Raw genomic sequence first — 20,068 nt, 5'->3', positions numbered from 1 at the left:
CTTATATCACCTGGCACCGCTAGATCTACCCTCACATTTGTCCCTATTTCATCTAGATGTTTCCCCAGTGCTTTGGGAATGGTGCCAAGTGCTCCAACCACCACGGGGACTACTTTTACCTTTACCTGCCAAATCTTACGAAGTTCCCTGGCCAGGTCCTGGTACTTCTCGATCTTTTCCATCTCCTTCGAAGCTACCCTTATATCACCTGGCACCGCTAGATCTACCCTCACATTTGTCCCTATTTCATCTAGATGTTTCCCCAGTGCTTTGGGAATGGTGCCAAGTGCTCCAACATTATTGCATGCTGTGATAAAATGAAATAATAATAATAATAATATTTATTCGGGCAAAATAATTTATTATTATTATTATTATTATTATTATTATTATTATTATTATTATTATTATTATTATTATTATTATTATTATAAGGCTGTGGACACTATTGGTAATTGCTCAAAATAATTACTATTGGTAATTGCTCAAAAAAAGCAAGTCTATACATCAAAATGGTTAAAGAGCAATACAACAAAATTCCGATAAGGGGACACATGAAATGACATTGTAAGCAGGCAAGTAACTCTATCTAAGAGCAAAACAGCAGGGGGTGGAAAAATTTGAACAATAATAAAAATAATATTATTATTATTATTATTATTATTATTATTATTATTATTATTATTATTATTATTATTATTATTATTATTATTATTATTATTATTATTATTATTATTATTATTATTATTATTATTATTATTATTATTATTATTATTATTATTATTATTATTATTATTATTATTATTATTATTATTATTATTATTATTATTATTATTATTATTATTATTATTATTATAAGGCTGTGGACACTATTGGTAATTGCTCAAAATAATTATGAGCATAAAACCTTTTTTAAACGAGTAATGGGGAGCTCGAGATGTTGATAAAATAAAACATTGTGAGAAACGACTCCCTCTGAAGTACTGTATTCGAGACAGAAATAATTTCCCACGAATTTGATTTCGAGACCTCAGATTTAGAATTTGTGGTATCGAAATCAAGTATCTGAAAGCCCACAACTTCGTGTGACAAGGATGTTTTTTTTCTTCTTCAATTCTCGCAACTTCGACGACCGATTGAGCTCACATTTTCACAGGTTTGTTATTGTATGCATATGTTGAGATACACCAACTGCGAGCGCACTCTAGTCTTTGACAATTTACCAAATAGTGTTCAGTATCTTTAACCTTAACAGTACATGAGCTTTCCTCACTTTGGGATTTGGGGTAATACGTAGCAGCTGAAACACAGATAAGGGGTTTGGGCACAACACAAAACATGTTCACATATTTACATTAAACTTACATGGTTTAAAGACAATGATGGTAGAAAGCTTCTTTTTAAAAGATTATACGTGATGAGGTGGTGTAGTATTTGAGAAATTAGTAAAAAGCAGTTTCACGAACACAATTTTTCGGTGAGACAAAAATTACTTTAGCATATACAGCGGAAGTACGCGACTCTCCTGAAATCTGTCCATTGTTGGCGTGATTTCTAAGCAGCCTTTTGAGAACAATAGCTTTACATGAGAAGTCTGCCAGAGTGAATTCTGCAAAAGGACACCAAACTTCTTTAATTCTGACGATGGCACTTTTTATAAATTCACTGTTTACTTGAACTTCCGTTTCGAGATATCAATATTGTACCTAAGGTTGTCCTGCAAAGCGTATTGTATAAATTAAATACAAAGACACTATCGCTGGTGAAATACGAGTCGTGGAGTGTTTGTACAATAATGTAATTGCATAGGCCCTCCAGAGGAATAATGGGTAAACTGAAACTTGCAGTTGTGTTAAGGTTGCTGCTCCCCGTTGTGCATGGAGACGGTAAAGCGTAACTGGTAAACGGAGATTATGCACTGACCGGTAAAGAGTTATGTACTTGGCTGAAATAATAACATGGCGGCAGTGGAGTTTTTCTTGAGGAATATTATTGAAATATAACTTTGGAATTTTGTGAAGTGTGTTCATCGTTGTGAATAGGAAAACAGTATTGCAGGAAGTCCGGAACTGTATACGATGTAAGATCCGTATTTGTTTTAATATCTGCATGTTAAGAAAAAAACACCATAAACTCCGTAAAACGGACATCAATGGTCAAGTTCGAGCGAGGGACTATAAAGTCGACCATTGGGCGATTTTGCCTGGTACCCAGGATGTATTGCATGTACAGGTCACCGTGTAATTGTGACTAGTGGTTGAAAATGGTCGCCACTCGATTTTGCCAATTGAGGACAATCACAAAAAAAATTATTCTGCATCATGTTGGCTTCCAAAGTGATTTTGGTTTTATTGTTATTGTATCGTTGTTTTCTTTTTGCAGTGATTCCCGAATGTTTTGGAAGGATTGTGATTTTTTTTACGGATGTACTTTTCTGTTATAAGAATCACAGTGTGAGTACAACCCTTCTTTTCATAACTTTGTTGGTACATAGTTTGGAAATATTGACTGCCATTAGGGGCACAGTTAAAATTATTGCCCCAAGGTGATGTCAAAACCATGACTATGCCCGAAGCAAAGCTGAGGGCATCGTCATGGTTTTGAAATCACCCGATTAATAAGCAGTCAATATCTCATTTGTATACCGAATAAAGATTCTTCTGATCAACAACACTCTGACTAATGGACCTTATGCATTGACGTCATCCAGCGGCCATCTTAGTTGGAAAAACGGTGACGAAACAATCGAAACGCACAGATTTGTACGCGCGGCGCACAGGATTGGCCAACGAACAACCTCCTTTTGACCTCTAGGTGAGGGCGCCCTACTGAAATGAAGTCTTTCTATACGGGTGAAAGGTCGTCTGCGAAGAAAGGTCGCGCCGGACACGGAACGCTAGACATATCATAGTTGAGTTATTTTCAGAGCGGGCATAGTCAATAGTCACTATGACGTCATCTTGGTCGAAAAAGGGGGCATAGCTATTTCCATTACTCCATTTTTAACCAATCAGATTAGAGGATTCTACACATGAGGTATATAATAAGGTATATGTTTTTGAATGCAAATTTGAATATTTGATTATTTTCGATTGCTGTGTGAAACATTCCTCGTGGTGTGTTCGTGTGAACTTGTGAAGTTCCGTAATTTGTGTTGATGTGCTGTCCTTATAGTGTGTTATTGTAGAAATAAGGAAACTTAAAATGTTGTTTTATGAAACAGATGGCAGCGTCGGCTACTTACATGTTCTGCACATTTATTTGTAGGCCGCCCTCTATTGGCAAACTCGACAACAACACAATTGAACAACGCTGCATTAGACAATTAGTAAGGGCATGGCTTTGGCTTAAAATAATGGTAATACATTTTTGCCGATTGACCGAACAAGTTGCTATATAGTCTCGGAGATTACAGACCTTTTCGAATGATTCTGTGGTCAGAAAGTCAGGGGATGGGTATTTATCGACTTGACTTATAATAAGCTTTTTGGCGTCAATACAGTCGTGTATGTTATAGGTCATTCTACACATTAATGACTTATAGAAACATTATAACGTCTCGCCCATTGCACGAACATCTTTTGTTCCTGTTTTTGTTTTGTGTGGTTTTTTTTTTTTTTCGGGGGGGGGGGGGTTGTGGAAATATAATGTAATGACCTTTTTTCTTCTTCTTTTTTTTTAGGGGGGGGGCGTGGCTGGGGTTACAAAAGGTATACGACATGTCAATGTAATGTATGTGTCTGGCTGCAGGTAGGCCTATTGCAGCAATATATCCTTTAGCTACTTTTTTGACTGTACAAGTATGCATGATTCCAATAAAGTTGTTCCAAAAATATTCTTTGTTGACAGTAAATAAATTTTTAGGGACAGGATATAAGAGCATTGATAATATAATCAATGGATGTGTTTCTTGACCAGGTGTCAATGTGTTTGTGTGAAGAATTAGCAAAGGGGATACTAATTTTCATTGTAGCTTGTGTATATTTGTTTATAACTACTATAACGTGATTGTAAATTTCACAACGTTACATAAAGCAATAAAGAGAGGTGTAATTATTACTATATTTTTTTTGGTTGAGTAGAGTGTACTTTATTTGTTTTGAGTGCCTTTGTTCACCTCTTGGATGCAATCAAATCGAGAGAGAAACGCAAAACCCACAAGAAATAAGGCCAGATATCCCAAGATTATGAGCTCCTCGGACAAATCTTATTTTGTCCACTTGTTGCTTAGTAACGTTACACTGATCCTCTCTCTCTCTCTTATCATTGGAGAAGAAAACCAAAAAAAATCCGCAGATCTGACCATAAAGAGATCTGACCTACTTAAAGACCAGGGCAACGACCCGTCTGACAGCAAGCACACACGCCGAAGATGACTCAGTTTCAACGGTCACTGTTTCCACAAACACACCACGCCAAGAGCTCGTCCTCACCCACCGTACGGAAACCTAATCCCCCTCATACCGTTGTACCAAAGCCACACACACAAAATCCTCGTTTCCATCTCTCTTTTTTTACCCATTCCACATTATGCTCTCAGTCCGTTTACCGCAAAACTCATCAGGCCACCCGTCTAACCCGAGGGCGAAGAAATTACATGTGAGGTGTTTTTCCCCCTCTGCCTCACCCTCTCTCTTCGTCTTTTTTTCCTTGCTACGTGTTTCTTACCTCGAAGGCAGAAGAGCAGATCGAGCGATGATAGCTGGTCTTAACTGGGGAAGGATCTAATTTGTCAGTCGCTCGATTACCGGCGGCGAATGCGTGTCGGCAAACCTTGGCATACGTTGTTACCACACAGGAGATGGCCACGCTAATGAAGTGACCGTTATTAGTTTTACGCAACGTAAATGTGTCTACTGCCTTAGATATTGTCATCACATATTGGAGGAACAAAACTGGATTAGACGTGTGTATATTTAGTGCCAATATTGCAGAAACATAACTAGTCAACTATTTCGGTTTCTTTCTTTAATCAGATGAGCGTTTTGGACATCTGTAAAAGTTGGAACTTATCGATTTGCATATGCTGATACTGGATTATTGATTATCGAGTGATATTGATTGGAGGAAACGTCCCTACAATCCATACAGGTAAGTGACTGTTTGTGTGTTTTTTATCGAATTTGAAACATCATTTATTCACCGTGCTTCACCATTATTTAATAATAATAATAATAATGTGGAAATTTAATACGTATGACTCGAATCGAACTCTTGAAACAGTAGTTGTGTTGGACTCTTCTGCTTGATCGAGTAATTAGGGGCGACCTCTTTTGTACTCTGTGACGTTTCTGGTGAGGTGATGTTTAATACTTTGCATGGTGTGAAGGATACGGGTAAAAACTATTAATAATAGTAACGTGCGTGTCGACCATGTTATGAATCTCTTTTGAGGGAGTGTTGGCTCTGAAAAGAGCCGGTTTGGTGTCGACGTTTCGAACAGTATACTCTGCTCGTCTTCAGGAGAGAAAAACATGCCAACACTCCGTCGAAAGAGAATTATAACTTAGTCGTATCTGCAAGTTTGCTATTATTTATAGTTTATTCTTAGGGCTCTGGCTCAATTTAGACCAATATTAATCATTACGTCTCAAATATTACGCAACGTCGTTGAAATCTTAAGTATACAGAAAAAGTATGCGTTTTAAACATTAACTGTATGTTCAATGAATCGTAAAACGAGAAACTCAACAATCGACCAGGGATAAATTTCTGCCAAGCAAGTCCCAGATAATATTATATTCGTATAAACTTGGTATCAATTATTGTATTCGTCACAATGTGACCAGAATGGTCAAATCACGAGACAACTTACAAGAAAGAAAACAAAAGTTTAAATGGACAACAATTATAATACAACAGCCTTTAAATTTGGAATATAACCAGTAAAAATAATATTACAAGAAAAGGAAAATGATACACATTGCACGTTCGTGTTTTAGTAACACATTTGATAATATTTTCTGGTAAAGAAACTCGTTTTGTACTTTAGCAGCTTGGCGAAGTTGGAACAAAGCCCAACAAAACGTTCATGTAGGTGATTACTACATAGTTCGATGTCATTAAAGCTCAATTAATAATGCACTAACTTTAAAAGGTCAGTGCATATAGTTAGTTTGTGGTAAGCAAATGTGCAAATTGACAGAGGCCCGGTGCGAATGTAAAGCTAAACAGTTAATCCAAGCTTTAATTACCCGTGTTAATTAGCCATGTAATAGCCGACCACTTCTCATTGATTCTGATGCCAATTACCCATCTGTTTGTATTCAAGTTAATTTGATTCCTCGATACTGATTGGTTGACCCATACAAGAGGTGTAATATAAACCTATGACGTCACTGCACCACTCGTTAAAGATAATTGGCTAAACTCCGCGTACACTGCCCGAAAGGTTCAGGGGGGAAAAGATTCGCGGTCCGGACCATTGAATAGAAGGGTGTTGCTAGAGTACACGGTGCGGGTGAATGGAAGAAGATGGATGGTTGAGATTAAGTATATTTGTAAATACACACGCCAGTTTAAGGTTAATTGATGTCAGTGAGAGTAAGGGTGCATAGACGCGCGAAAAGAGGTGCATATTGGTCCCGAAAATGATAGAAAACTGTGCATTTATGCGAAAGACCCTTTTCTGAATATGGCAAACAAAGCGGTCGATTTGCTATTGCCTTTATCTACTAACGAGACGGGATAATTATATTTACTTGTACTGCAACATTTACCTTGTTATTTTATTCATAAAGTGATGCACTTGAGTGCATTTTTACTTTTCAAAAAAAAGCACGATGCTAAATAATTTATCCTCGGAGAAAATTGTATTTATTTATTGCAAGAGAATTCAGATGGTCTATCGAATGATGCACATCATTATGCATGTGCAGTTGGAGGATATTTAATAAATCCCATGGCCTTTTATCTAAGATAGTTCATGGTGCTTAAGGAACACGTTGCCTTGGATCGGTCGAGTTGGTCTTTGAAAAGCGTTTGTAACCGTTTGTTATAAAATGCATATAATTAGAAAGATATTTTAAAAGTAGAATATAATGATCCACACAAGTATCACTCGAAATTGCGTGGTTTTCCTTTTACCTCGTCGACTAACACGGTCGCCCATTTATGGGAGTATGAGAGTCAAATTTGTGACTCCCCACGTGTTAGTTAGCAAAGTAAAAGGAAAACCACGCAGTTTCGAGGCAAATTTGTGTGGCTCATTGTATTCTACTTTTAAAACATCTTTCTAACCATAATGCATTTTATAACAAACGGTTACAAACGCTTTTAAAAGACCAACTCGACCGATCCAAGGCAACGTGTTCCTAAAAGGCGGTATTAGGACCAGACGACATGGGTACCCTGAAGGTCAGGGAGAGCACATTCACTTTAATAAGAGAGAAAACCATGCAGTAACGCTTGGCCTTTAAAGACCCAAGACACGTTTGGTAAGCTAATTGTCAAAGACCAGTATTATCACTTGGTGTATCCCAACATTAATATGCATAAAATAACAAATCTGTGACAATTTGGGCTCAAATTGGTCATCGAATTTAAAGAGAACAATGAAAGGAAAAACACCCTTGTTGCATTACGTTGTGTGCCCCAGATGTAAAACAGGGGGCTTCAGCTGAATTATTTTATTGTTTCATTTGAGTGAGAAGTTACCTCTTTCTCAAAACTTCGATATACTTCAGAGGTAACCGTTTCTCACAACGTTTTATACTATCAATAACCGGCCCTCCATTGGTTGTTACCGAGTACGTTTTAATGGTAAAATTGACTTTGAGTAACTATACTAATAGTGTCCGTCCAGTCCTTTAATGCGGGCATAACGCTTGATATAGACGTTCAGTAAAACCGATTTACCTTCGTGAAAGATGTAAATTGTGCTAACCTTGTTTCAAGGCTCTTTAATCGGATGCCGGTTGGATCTTTCATCCGGTGAACTTCAAAATCTGGCCTAGCGTTTTGGAAAGTGGCTGATTAAGCCTAATGCATGATAAAGGGCGAGGCCCATATCTGTATCTATATAACAGCCGTAATCGTACCATCACCCTAAATGTAGTCTGGTTCCCGTATTTCTACGATATGGATACGTATCCACTATTGCTATTTGAAACAGGGAACACGACGGTATCGTACATTATGGCCCTTTTCGAAACCACGGCTTCGGCTTTGGATTCGGCCTCAGGCTTCAGGCTTCGTCCTCTCGTCTGAAGCCATGAGCGCATACGCAAAGCTCGCGCAATTGTCAAAACAACCGCAGGTCCAATCTAGCCTGAGTTGAATCTGAAGCCGAAGCAGTGGTTTCGAAAAGGGCCTTTACAGCCGTAACCGTACCATCGTCATAACCTAGTCTGGCTCCCGTAATTCCACGATGTGGATCAGTATCCACTTAATGCCATCTGATACAAGGAACACGACAGAAATATATATTATGTTCGGCCTGTCCAAATTAGCGGCTACAGCTACGGCTACGGCTACATTTCTGCGTCATCATGCATTGAAGTAATATGACGTCCTTAGCAACACACCTAGCAACAGCCGAAGCCCTATCTGTAGTCGCCAATTCGGATACGGCCTAAGGTTCATTTTTGTAGGGGAGTGAACTATTGATTAAAATACAGTAAGGCGCCAGTCCAGTTCGCAGTAAGTTCACGTGTTTGCTGGACCCGCTTTGAATAAATTTCCGTTAAATAGCCGTTGATTTCCGGCCGTTATTTGCAGAGATATTCCCGCCAGATGGCGTGAACGTGTAAACACGGTCTAAATGTGTGTTGAATCCGGGGTAATGGCTACTGCAGAGAGAAAGCATGTAGGTCAAGGATGCTCGATCCACCAACAGAGATCAGTGACTTGTTATTATTATTATTTTTTTACGGTTTAGTTACTCCATTTGTGACCCTAATTGTAATAAATACAGACTGAAACGGCCGGCATTCGGAGCGACTCGGGTGTATAATTTTTAATATTTTGGATAAAGAAAACACACACACACGTCATTACTGTCTTAAGCCCAAAGCACAATATCATGCACACACAAAATATGAAATAGATGAACCAATTTTAAGGGAATAATCCTACAAAATGTAAAAATAATAACTAGATAAACCACTTTTAAGGATGATCATACAAAATGATTAAATTACATTGTAAAAGAATATATTACTTTTTTTCGCCATAGCTACTGCCAAAGCTATTAAGTCATCCTTGGCTTACCGTCTGACGGGTAGGAAATGGGACATCGGCCCCACGAGTTACATATCTCGGTGGAAAACAAAATTCCACCCGATGTGTTTTTCACGGAAGCAATCGATGTAAAAGGCTTTGTGTTTCAAATCACGCGGCTCTCCATATAAAACACATTGAAATTGGTTCAATGTCTTGTTGAGGATATCGTGTTGCTGCACCAGGGGAAACTATACGGTGAACAACAGCACGGGATGTGTGTGCAGACCAAACGGTTGGTTTTTTTTTGTCTTGAGAAAGATGGGCCCGGAAAACTGACGTAGGGGCAGATCACGTTTTCTTGTTGAGCGATCGCAAAGGATCGTTTTGGAATCAAAGCATTTGCAATTGGTTGTGAGAGGGTCTGGAATATTCTATACCTGCTGGAACCTCTTGGAAGATTTTGTGTTTGCTCTAAACACACGAAGTAAATATCAATGTGCACTTTGGTATCGAAAAGTTGTAGAATGATTGAGTCTACTTGCACAGTTTTAGACATTTCACAATGTTAATTATAGTTTAAGTTTCATATGACTGATTTGTACTTAAAAGGAAGGGCAACAGTTTTCTTGGAATCAGATGGGGGAATTTCACTAGTTAAAACTAGTCCTATTAGGACTAGCCTAAAGTTTTTTAAAACACTCGTCCTAAGTAAGGACTATCTTTGTGAAATCGACCCCTTTTAACCATGTCAAACCACTCTCAAAGAATTCCTCTAAAATATCCCCAAATATTTTGCGAAAGCTATAAATAAAACTGCCTAGTGCTATAAAAAGTGGTGATTTAATTATCGTTGGTGGAATCTCACTGGTCTGTTGACTTTATATAAATTGGCATGGGACATTGCAGGGAGCCAACCAAAGGGCAATGGGAATGATATCCCTTCAATGGAAAGTCACACGGTGGTCCTGTTTCCCTTAAAGGCAGTGGACACTATTGGTAATTGTCAAAGACTAGCCTTCACAGTTGGTGTATCTCAACAAATGCATAAGGTAACTTACCTGTGAAAATTTGAGCTCAATCGGTCGTCGAACTTGCGAGATAATAATTAAAGAAAAAACACCCTTGTCACACGAAGTTGTGTGCGTTTAGATGGTTGATTTCGAGACCTCAAGTTCTAAACTTGAGGTCTTGGAATCAAATTCGTGGAAAATTACTTCTTTCTCGAAAACTATGGCACTTCAGAGGGAGCCGTTTCTCACAATGTTTTATACCATCAACCTCTCCCCATTACTCGTCACCAAGAAAAGTTTTATGCTTATAACTATTTTGAGTAATTACCAATAGTGTCCACTGCCTTTAAAGTCACTGGACACTTATTACTGGTAATTACTCAAATAATTGACAGCACAAAACTTACTTCTTTGTAATGAGCAATGGAGAGCTGTTGATAGCATAACACATGTGTGAAACGGCTCCCTCTGAAGTAACGTAGGTTTCGAGAAAGGGGTTTCACTGTTATTAAAGACTCGTGCATGAAGCCTTTAAACAGGTTTGTTATTTTATGCATTAATGTAATGGGATTTAGTTACACCAATGGAGAATACTGGACTTTGAGAATTACAAAACGTGTCCATAATGCTCAATGTAGTGTGAAAGTCACTGGAAATCCTTCCCCACTCTAACAGACATGTTAACTCCACAGCAAAAACAAAGTCATTTTTTTCCAATTTTCTCATTCAAAATCATCTTTAACTGCTTGAAAATTCTGGGTACACTCGACTATCCAACTTTCGCAACCTCTGTTTATTCCTCTCCGCTCGTGACATGTCCGTTGGGGCAATTAAACGAGACGAGTGGTGTATCGGAAACACTTCCTCCATGGTTGAATTAACATGGTTAATGGAGCCGCTCTCCCGCGCAAACCGCCTAGAAATCAAATCAAACGCACGGGAAGCACGAGTCTGATGTTCGGGGCATAGACACATGAAATTATTGCACAATGTTTCTAAACATTAAAGGGAAGGTACAAAAATATTAACTTTAAAACTGACTTGGTAACAAGCATTGGAGAGCTGTTGATAGTATAAAACATTGTTGGAAACGATTCCCTCTGAAGTAACGTAGTTTTTGAGAAAGAGGTATTTTCTCACTCAAATATTAAAAGACTTCTAACTTGAAGTCTTTTATTCCTCGCACGAAGCACACAAATTCATCCAACAAGGTGGGTTTTTTTCTTTCGTCATTTTCTCGCAACTTCGATGACCAATTGAGCCCAAATTTCCACAGGTTTGTTATTTTATGCTTATGTTGGGATACACCAAGTGAGAACACTGGTCTTTGACAATTACCAAACCCGTACCTTTCCTTTAAAGATACTAGACACTACTGGTAATCACTCAAAATGATTGTTAGCATAATCATAAAATGACCTGCAGTGTGTGATAATGTATGCCTTTGTGCTGCTTCTTTTTTTCTTTTCTTTTTTATCAAATGAATGAATGAGTTGGTAAAACAAAATATCCAATCTCCTTAGATGAAACAGCCGATAGGGGATGGAGTATGACATGCTGTAATTTAATGGCACATGTAACTAAAGAAGTAATCTTGAAGGCTGTTTCAAACCATCGTTAAGTCGTTCATTTTTTTTGTGCAAAAAGAACGTTATTTTCTGCAGTTCATGCATCGTTTGTTTTCAGTATATAGGGTGAGTGAATGTGCTGTTTGTTAAACATTCTCTACGCTGACAAAAAGAATGAAAGCGAAACAAAAGAGGAAACAAATTATAGCTCCATGGCGACCTGCACATTTCTATACAGGAACACTCAACACGAAGTATGGCCCCAGTTTATGGCTCTGCATATACCGTAGGATTGTATACGATGTGACAGCGAAAAGCTAATGGTCACCATTCAAGTGTGTGCTTTAATACAAAGTGGTGTGTTTAATTTAACGCAAGCATGTTCTCTAAGATGAGCTGCCGAAGTCACAAAACAGACTTGTGCTTCTGTAAGAAACAAATCGATAATGTACAAATACCCAGGTGTAAACAAATTATTTTTACATTGAAAAATTCCTTTCAAACGGAGTGCAAACAGAGTTAGTGAAGGGTAAAATTTATAATGTACAAAAAAAAAACATGTGAAAATGTTTTTAATTTATTTGTGCATTTAAACATTCCTTTGGAGCAAAAAGATTATTAGGTCTAAGTGCAATTACAAGTTTAATAGTGAATGGTTAAATTAATTGATAATGTACAAAAATAACCCATGTGAAAAAAATGCCTTTTGTACATTGGAAAAATCCTTTCGAGCAAAAAGATTTTTAAGTGCAGACAAAAAAATGGTAAAAGGCAAAGGTTAATTGTCAGCAAGTCAAGTGAATACAATACACAGAAAGCCCTACTGTATACATTTTTTAAGTGTGGTTTTGGTTGGATTTGCGACATTAAATGGTTTTGAAACTTTTGTAGATCAAGTTTGTGGCCGTGTCATGAATCCCTACTCAATGTGAATGAAGAGTAGTGTTTATTATTTACCTGTACAAGTTTCAGCTTATGAGGGAAAAAAGTGGTGAAAATCACGGAGTCGCACAAATCCGTTGCAAATGCTAAAATATCGTTCGTGAAATTGTTTTACTCATTTCTTATAAACTACAGCACCTCAGCAAGTATTTATCTGTATAAGCAATGTAAATCTGTGGACGATTGTGTTTTGTGTCGTACAAAAAAATACAAGAAATTAGTAAAAAAAATACAAGAAATGAGTAAAACAATGTCATGAAAATAATTTTCGTCTCATGAGACCAAAATTATTTTAAGCATTTACAAACCTATTTTCGTTACATTTTTTTACTCATTTCTCAAAAGCTACAGCACCTCAGTAAGTAATATTTGAAGGGAAGCTTTTTTTTTTTTTTACCCATACACCGATGTGTGTTAACACTGTATACTCAGTACTTTCCCGAGTCCTGTGAAAAAATATCACAGGCATGTTACTCGGATGGGATTCGAACCCACGACCCTTGCGATTCTAGAGCAGTGTCTTACCAACTAGACTACCGAGGTTGCCCGGCAGCTAGAGGCAGTTCGAATCCTATGTTTTGGCAGCGGGTACCGCAACGAAATAATAGATGTTAAATTTGCATCGGGGATAAAGAATATTTTATTCGAACCCACGACCTTTGCAATTCTAGAGCAGTGTCTTACCAACTAGACCAACTTGTTGGTTTTTTCTTTCCACTATCATTATTTTCAACCCCTGTAAGTTTAATGTAAATCTATGGACATTTTGAAAAAGTACCCAAATCCTTTTAGTATAATTTCAGTTTCCCATGATGACATTTGCCCAAGGCTATGCAAGTCCACATCATTAGAGTTTTTACTTTTGATTATAGTGGGGGATAAACAAATACTTAATCAACAGTTTGTCCCTTTTTGACGAAGGACCTCAGCCTGAATCGGATTGGAGGCTTGAAGTCAAGCACTTTATTCTTCTAAGCCGTCTTATGTATTGTATACGTCTGGGTCGTGCTTTTCGAAAGGCTGTGCTTATTTTGTCGTAACCAATCAAGAAATTGGAACACCGCCCCTAAGGGTAATTTAAATCGAACGGCAAATTTTCTCTTGAATCTGTTATTTTTTTCTAGGATCCTAAACCTGACTCGAGTCTTGAGGCTCGGGATGTTGAAAGGTTCCTGTGGAATCTAAGTTCAAGTGCAATGGTGATCATTGTAATACAATTCAATTCAAATCATTTTCACGTTTATCGTGGATGAGATTGTTCAGACTTTTGGCTGAATTCAGACTTTTTATGTCGGCCTAGAGAAGAAAATCGGACAATATTTGTTGCCATAAATAAATTATACTGCTCATTGGTCTACTTCTCTAGTGCTTTGGATACTGTTTCCAAAAGCTCCTTCGAATCTATAACCCCATGCAGGGGTTACCAAACGGTAGAAATGGCATAGTTTCAACATACCTTTGAATTAGTATCCAAGTTTGAATAAGTTTCAGACTTGTTCGTTAGTAATGACTCTTAGCCCTGGTTTATTCTATTCTCTTCTTGGAAGGTAATTCAATATGAGGATAAACAAAAGTGCGCATAAGTATAAACACAAATAATATGGTATAATAATTTGTAATAGTAATTAATAAATGTTGCGGTTCAAAACGAAATGCAACTCAAGGATCTGCGATAACTTTAACTGAAGACAAACAGAATGTGCTGCTCGAAACGTCGAGGCTATACCAATTCCGGTTCTGTGTGTAACACCACCTCTCCAAAAGGAGATATTTTAGCAAAGGGTTGTTTTTAGAATTCTAAACAAAATATCTTTTAAAGACACTGGACACCTTTGGTAATTGTCAAAGACCAGTCTTCGCACTTGGTGTATCTCGATAAAACAACAAACCTGTGAAAATTTGAACTCAATTGGTCGTCGAAGTTGCGAGATAATAATGACAGAAAAAAACAACCCTTGTCACATGAAGATGTGTGCTTTCAGATGCTTGATTTCGAGACCTCAAAATCTAATTCTGAGTTCTCGAAATGAAATTCGTGTAGATTGACTTCTTTCTCGAAAACTACGTTACTTTAGAGGGAGCCGTTCTCACAATGTTGTTTTACTACCAACAGCTCTAATAATAATAATAATATCGAAGTCTTATATAGCGCACGTATCTACCAAACAAGGTACTCAAGGCGCTGAGTATATACAAACTTTCAGAAAGATAGGTTATTGCATTGCTTGTATACCAAGTAAGTTGTTATGCTAACAATTATTTTAAGTAACTACCAATAGTGTCCACTGCCTTTAAACATATTGGCAAGTAACTTCATTTTTAGAAGTCAGTGTTTCCTATGAAAAGAAAGCGTAGTGTGTCTACTGTATCAAAACTGTTTTTTCAATCGGATCAGTTGGTTGAGCGAGAGGTTGTCTTCAGTCGACGCCTTCGGTAATTCGGTAAGATCGAAAAAGGAAAAAAAATACTCTGAAAAGTATAATATATATATTTGTTTTTATATACGTATACACAATGGTTACAAAACCTTCACCTTGAGATGTGTAAAACCAGACCCCTGCCAGCGATAAAAATATAATTATAAAAAGGAAATATTTAATTTAATTTCGATACCTCAGAATTAGATTTTGAGCTCCCGAAATTGGCATTGCATTAGCTCGTCTAGACAATTTTTTTTGCAAACTTATTTGTATTCGTTTAATCATTGACTGACTGCTATTTAACAACCTTTAAAGGCAGTGGACACTATTGGTAATTACTCAAAATAATTATTAGCATAAAACCTTTCTTGGTGACGAGTAATGGGGAGAGGTTGATGGTAGAAAACATTGTGAGAAACGGCTCCCTCTGATGTGCCATAGTTTCCGAGAAAGAAGTAATTTTCCACGAATTTGATTTCGATACCTCAGATTTAGAACTTGAGGTCTCGAAATCAACCATCTAAACGCACACACCTTCGTGTGACAAGGGTGTTTTTTTCTTTCATTCATATCTCGCAAGTTCGATGACCAATTGAGCTCAAATTTTCACAGGTTTGTTATTTTATGCATATGTTGAGATACACCAACTGTGAAGACTAGTCTTTGACAATTACCAATAGAGTCCACTGCCTTTAACACTTTATGATGAGAGGCAGGTCGAAGGAGATGCGTTCAAGTTTGAAATTTCACAAGCAGAAATACTTTTTTGATTTCTTTTTTTCTTTCTAACAATAATAATTCAGCCTTGGTAATTCAAAGGCCCACTGCTTATTTCGTTGCTAAAATTCAGTGTTTTTTGCTACTTACCGAATCATGTGGTATTACACGGACAAGGAAAGACTATTGCTTGTCATTGTTCGCTTGATTTTGAACTTATTTTTATATCTTGTTGTTTTTGCTGATTATCTATATTTTTTAATGTTTCTCTGTATTAGCGCCATGGAGCATTGTTTTCGATGGATATGGCACTATATAAATGTGAGATTCTGATTAAATTGAACGAGGCAAAGGATTCAAAGTTAAGGCGTTGATTGTATGATGACATTGGTTGATGGACAGAACTACAAATGTTCACTGATTTTTGCAGAAAGTTCACTGAAACCAATCTGTCCTTGTTATACAAAGAAGAAATTATGGAAAACGTTTCCCTATTGTAATTGAATAAAATTCTTTCAATGTCTTCCTGGATGTTGGAGAAATTGTCCCTGGTTGTGAGATGCAGATGTTGGCAGCTCTGATTGGATATGTTTTAGGCTCATTTTAGATTATGTAGAACAAGAGCAACACATCAAAAAAGGGAAAACTAAAAGGTCTCGTCTTAAGACTGGGGTGTTCCACAAGAAATGTTGTGCACAAACTCTAGGGGAAAACTGTAAAGTGCATGGGACAAACGAAAGAACAAGAGATTGCGTCACGAGGGTTGTTGAGAATGATATGATATTGTCTGATGTGTAAGGCGCAACGTGGCGTTTCTCAATAAAAATAGGGTTTGGTTACGCCACTGCATAATTTGATAAAATAAATCCGTACAAGTAGACGTATAAAAGGTCAGCCCAACCCTTTTAACGGTAAGTTTGGAAGATTGAGTTGCGCACATTTTTATACTGCAATATGATCCAAAATGTTAAAAGGGGTGAGTAGATTCAACTTGTAATGACCGAGGAATTTGATATATCGTCTGCATGAGCGTAATGCATACTAGATAAGCTTAAAGGGTTTGGGTTTTTTGTACGAAACAAATCACAAATGACACAGATTTACATTTAAACTTACACGGTTTGAAGTGATGATAGTTGAAAGCTTTCCTAAAAATATTATTTGCTGAGGTGCTGTAATTTTTTAGAAATGTGTAAAACAATTTTACAAAAATAATGTTCATATCAGTGAGACGGAAATTAGTTCATCACGTAAAACGGATTTACGCGACTCTCCTGAAACATTGCTCTATAACATTTTTCTCAAAAAAAAGAACAATTAAGCTGACACTTCCAGATAATTTGTATATACATCTTCATGCACACAGAGTATGGATTCATTCATGACAAAACCCTTGATCTACAAAATGCATTAAACCCTTTGCACTACCCAGTTCATTCACGCTATTCTTTTTAGCGGTCAATCAAACCGATTTAACCTGCGTTCACTGACAAAGATGTATGCAAATTCAAGCTTGTTTACCCTTGAAGCAATGCGTTTATCTTTGTGTGTTGCATAAATATGGTGTACTTATATTCGCTTCATCTAAGATGCACTTCTGAGGGGTTATGTGAGGCAGTTCCCCCACCCACAACCTCATCCCCACAAGACCATTACGCCCCAGACGACAGACTCGCGCGTGAATTCGCATAGATGAAGAACCGTCCCCCGGATCGATTACATAACACGAAAGACTTGCGACACTCGAACGTAATGTAGGTCGCGGGATCGACGTTTTGGTAAAGTTAGTGGTATCGTGTTACAATAATTTCCAACTCGTCTGCAGCATTTCTTGGTATTAATGTTACCGATCGACTACCCCTTTACCCAACTCGTGTGGCAAACTTGAGTTATTTACACTTAAAGGCACTGTACACTGTCGGTAATTATTCAAAATAAATGTGGGCATAAAAACTTACTTGATAACGAGCAACGGGGAGCTGTTGATAGTATAACACAATGTGAGAAACGGCTCCCTCTTAAGTATCGTTTTTTTCTCTCTTTTTTTTTTTAATAGTTAGTTTCTCACTCAAGTATAGTTAAAGGACTTCAGGCCTGAAGTCTAAGGCTGGACATCTGAAAACACACAAATTTCTGTAACAAGTGTGTTTTTCTTTCATTATTCTTTGCAACTTCGATGACCAATTGATTTAAAGGTTTGTTACTTTATGCATTTGTTGAGAAACATATAGGGAGAACACTGGTCTTTGACAATTACCAAAGGTGTCCAGTGCCTTTATTGCTACCGTTCGACTACCCTACCCAACTCGTGTGTCAAACTTGAGTACACACTTAACTTCGTCAATGTTTTGACCAATACTATACAGCCCCATTGGCCTATAGCGAATTATTAGTTTAAATAACTATTTGGGGTTCAATGATTTGAGTTGAATGACCACGTCGGTACAGAATACATCCGGATCCAAACCTTAAAGATGCTGTGTCAGATGTTTGGCCCCAAACATGCAAAAAATAGATTTTTTGAGTGAATGGTATTTTCAAAGAGTATCACCCGCTCTAACGAAAAAAGTTTAACTTTTACTTTTAATGGTCAGGAACCATGACAGAAATTCAAAACGTTTCTTATAAAACACATAAGAATTGGTCACGTGATATATTGTCGGGATCCCGACAAAAAACTAATTTTGAGCACTTTATTTCACTGCTACTAATAATTGACTGACTTTTTCGAGCAATGGCTCAAATGATAGCTTGTAACTTTCTCGACCCCCATCAAAATACCTATTGAATTTTAAATCAAAATTGTTGGGTCAAATCGGCCAAAAATCTGACATTGCATCTTTAAATGTGATTTCAACTGAGTTTCTTGTTGCAAAAGAAAAAATAAATACATGTTTTGAAAGGTTATTAATTATATTGATATTGTTGGAGAATTTATGTCAGACCAAAACGGACTTTCTGAGGGCATTTTTAATCGTCAGTAGACAGGTTTAGGCTTTCAATTTTATGTTATTTTCCATAAATGGACATAAAAGTAAGTTATGAAGTAAAATTGTACAGAAAAGCGTTTATGAGCAGATTTTTGACACCTTGTGAAAAAAACAAAAAATTTGGCACAATAACTGACAGACAGTTGAATTGGAGTATTAATTGATCAGTGCTCAGTACAAAGGGTAATCGGTTAAAGTATTTTTTTGCGTAAATTATATCTTTTTCATATAGACAAAGGACATTGGAATTATTTCTCACTCATCTGTTTATATGCTATTATTTATGAAAATGTGTAGTTTGGTGCAGTGGAGCAAGAAAACAAGATATCATGGAAAGTGTTTTGAAATACTCTTTGAAAATCTAAGAGATAGACTTAGACCTGGATGAATCAATTTTTGTGTGGAGTTGTTAATCCTGTGTTTAGGTGTCCGGTCAGCATGGCAGAAAAGAAGTCTTACGTGTAGAATAACACACACAAAACAGAACGGTCTTAAAGGCAGTGGACACTATTGGTAATTAACTAAAAATACTTATTAGCTTAAAACCTTACTTGAACACAAGTGATGGGGAGAGGTTGATAGTATAAAACATTGTGAGAAACGGCTCCCTCTGAAGTAATGTAGTTTTCGAGAAAGAAGTAATTTTCCACGAATTTGATTTCGAAACCTCGGATTAAGAATTTGGATCTCGAAATCATGCATCTGAAAGCACACAAACTTCGTGTGACAAGGGTGTTTTTTCTTTCGGAGTTATCTCGCAACTTCGAAGAACAGTTGAGCACAAATTTTCACAGGTTTGTGATTGTTATGCATATGTTGAGATACACCAAGTGAGAAAACTGGTCTTTGACAATTACTAATAGTGTCCGATGTCTTTAAGAACCTGAGTTGCGTTCGAAGTTCAGAGAACTATCACGGGCAGTAGGAATTACCTGGCGATTTGTAATATTAAAATGATGTTTACATACTTACCCTCTTGAAATACAGAGTTTTTTTTTAATACTCGTGTCGAGAATCTTTGCATCATCGAAAAACAAAAATGTGCAACCCCTTCAAATATGTAAGACAATTTAATATTGGTTTGCGGTAACACCATGTGTGTATCTACTTGCGAGGTAAAGTTTGTTCTTATTGCGAACTGTATTGCTTAATTCTACTACCGCGGAGTAGATTGTTCGGGTGTTCGGGAGACTTCTCAGTTCTGAAAAGAAGTGTCCTGCTTAATAACCATTACCTGGGCGGATGGTATAGAAATAGGC

At 37.1% G+C, this 20,068-nt stretch overlaps 1 protein-coding gene across 1 annotated transcript in view; it reads left to right on the top strand.

Annotated features, from left to right (window-relative positions):
* Nucleotides 1-4,456: 4,456 nt before the first annotated feature.
* Nucleotides 4,457-20,068, top strand: part of LOC117298806 (guanylate cyclase soluble subunit beta-2-like) — a 90,033-nt gene continuing 74,421 nt past the window's right edge. Inside the window, exon 1 of the mRNA XM_033782138.1 lies at nucleotides 4,457-5,091. The gene's annotated coding sequence lies outside the window, so the exon portion shown is untranslated. The remainder of the gene's footprint in view (nucleotides 5,092-20,068) is intronic.

This window comes from Asterias rubens, chromosome 13, assembly GCF_902459465.1.
Source record: "Asterias rubens chromosome 13, eAstRub1.3, whole genome shotgun sequence".
NCBI classification, from domain to species: domain Eukaryota; kingdom Metazoa; phylum Echinodermata; class Asteroidea; order Forcipulatida; family Asteriidae; genus Asterias; species Asterias rubens.
This window is presented reverse-complemented; position numbering and strand designations above follow the sequence as displayed.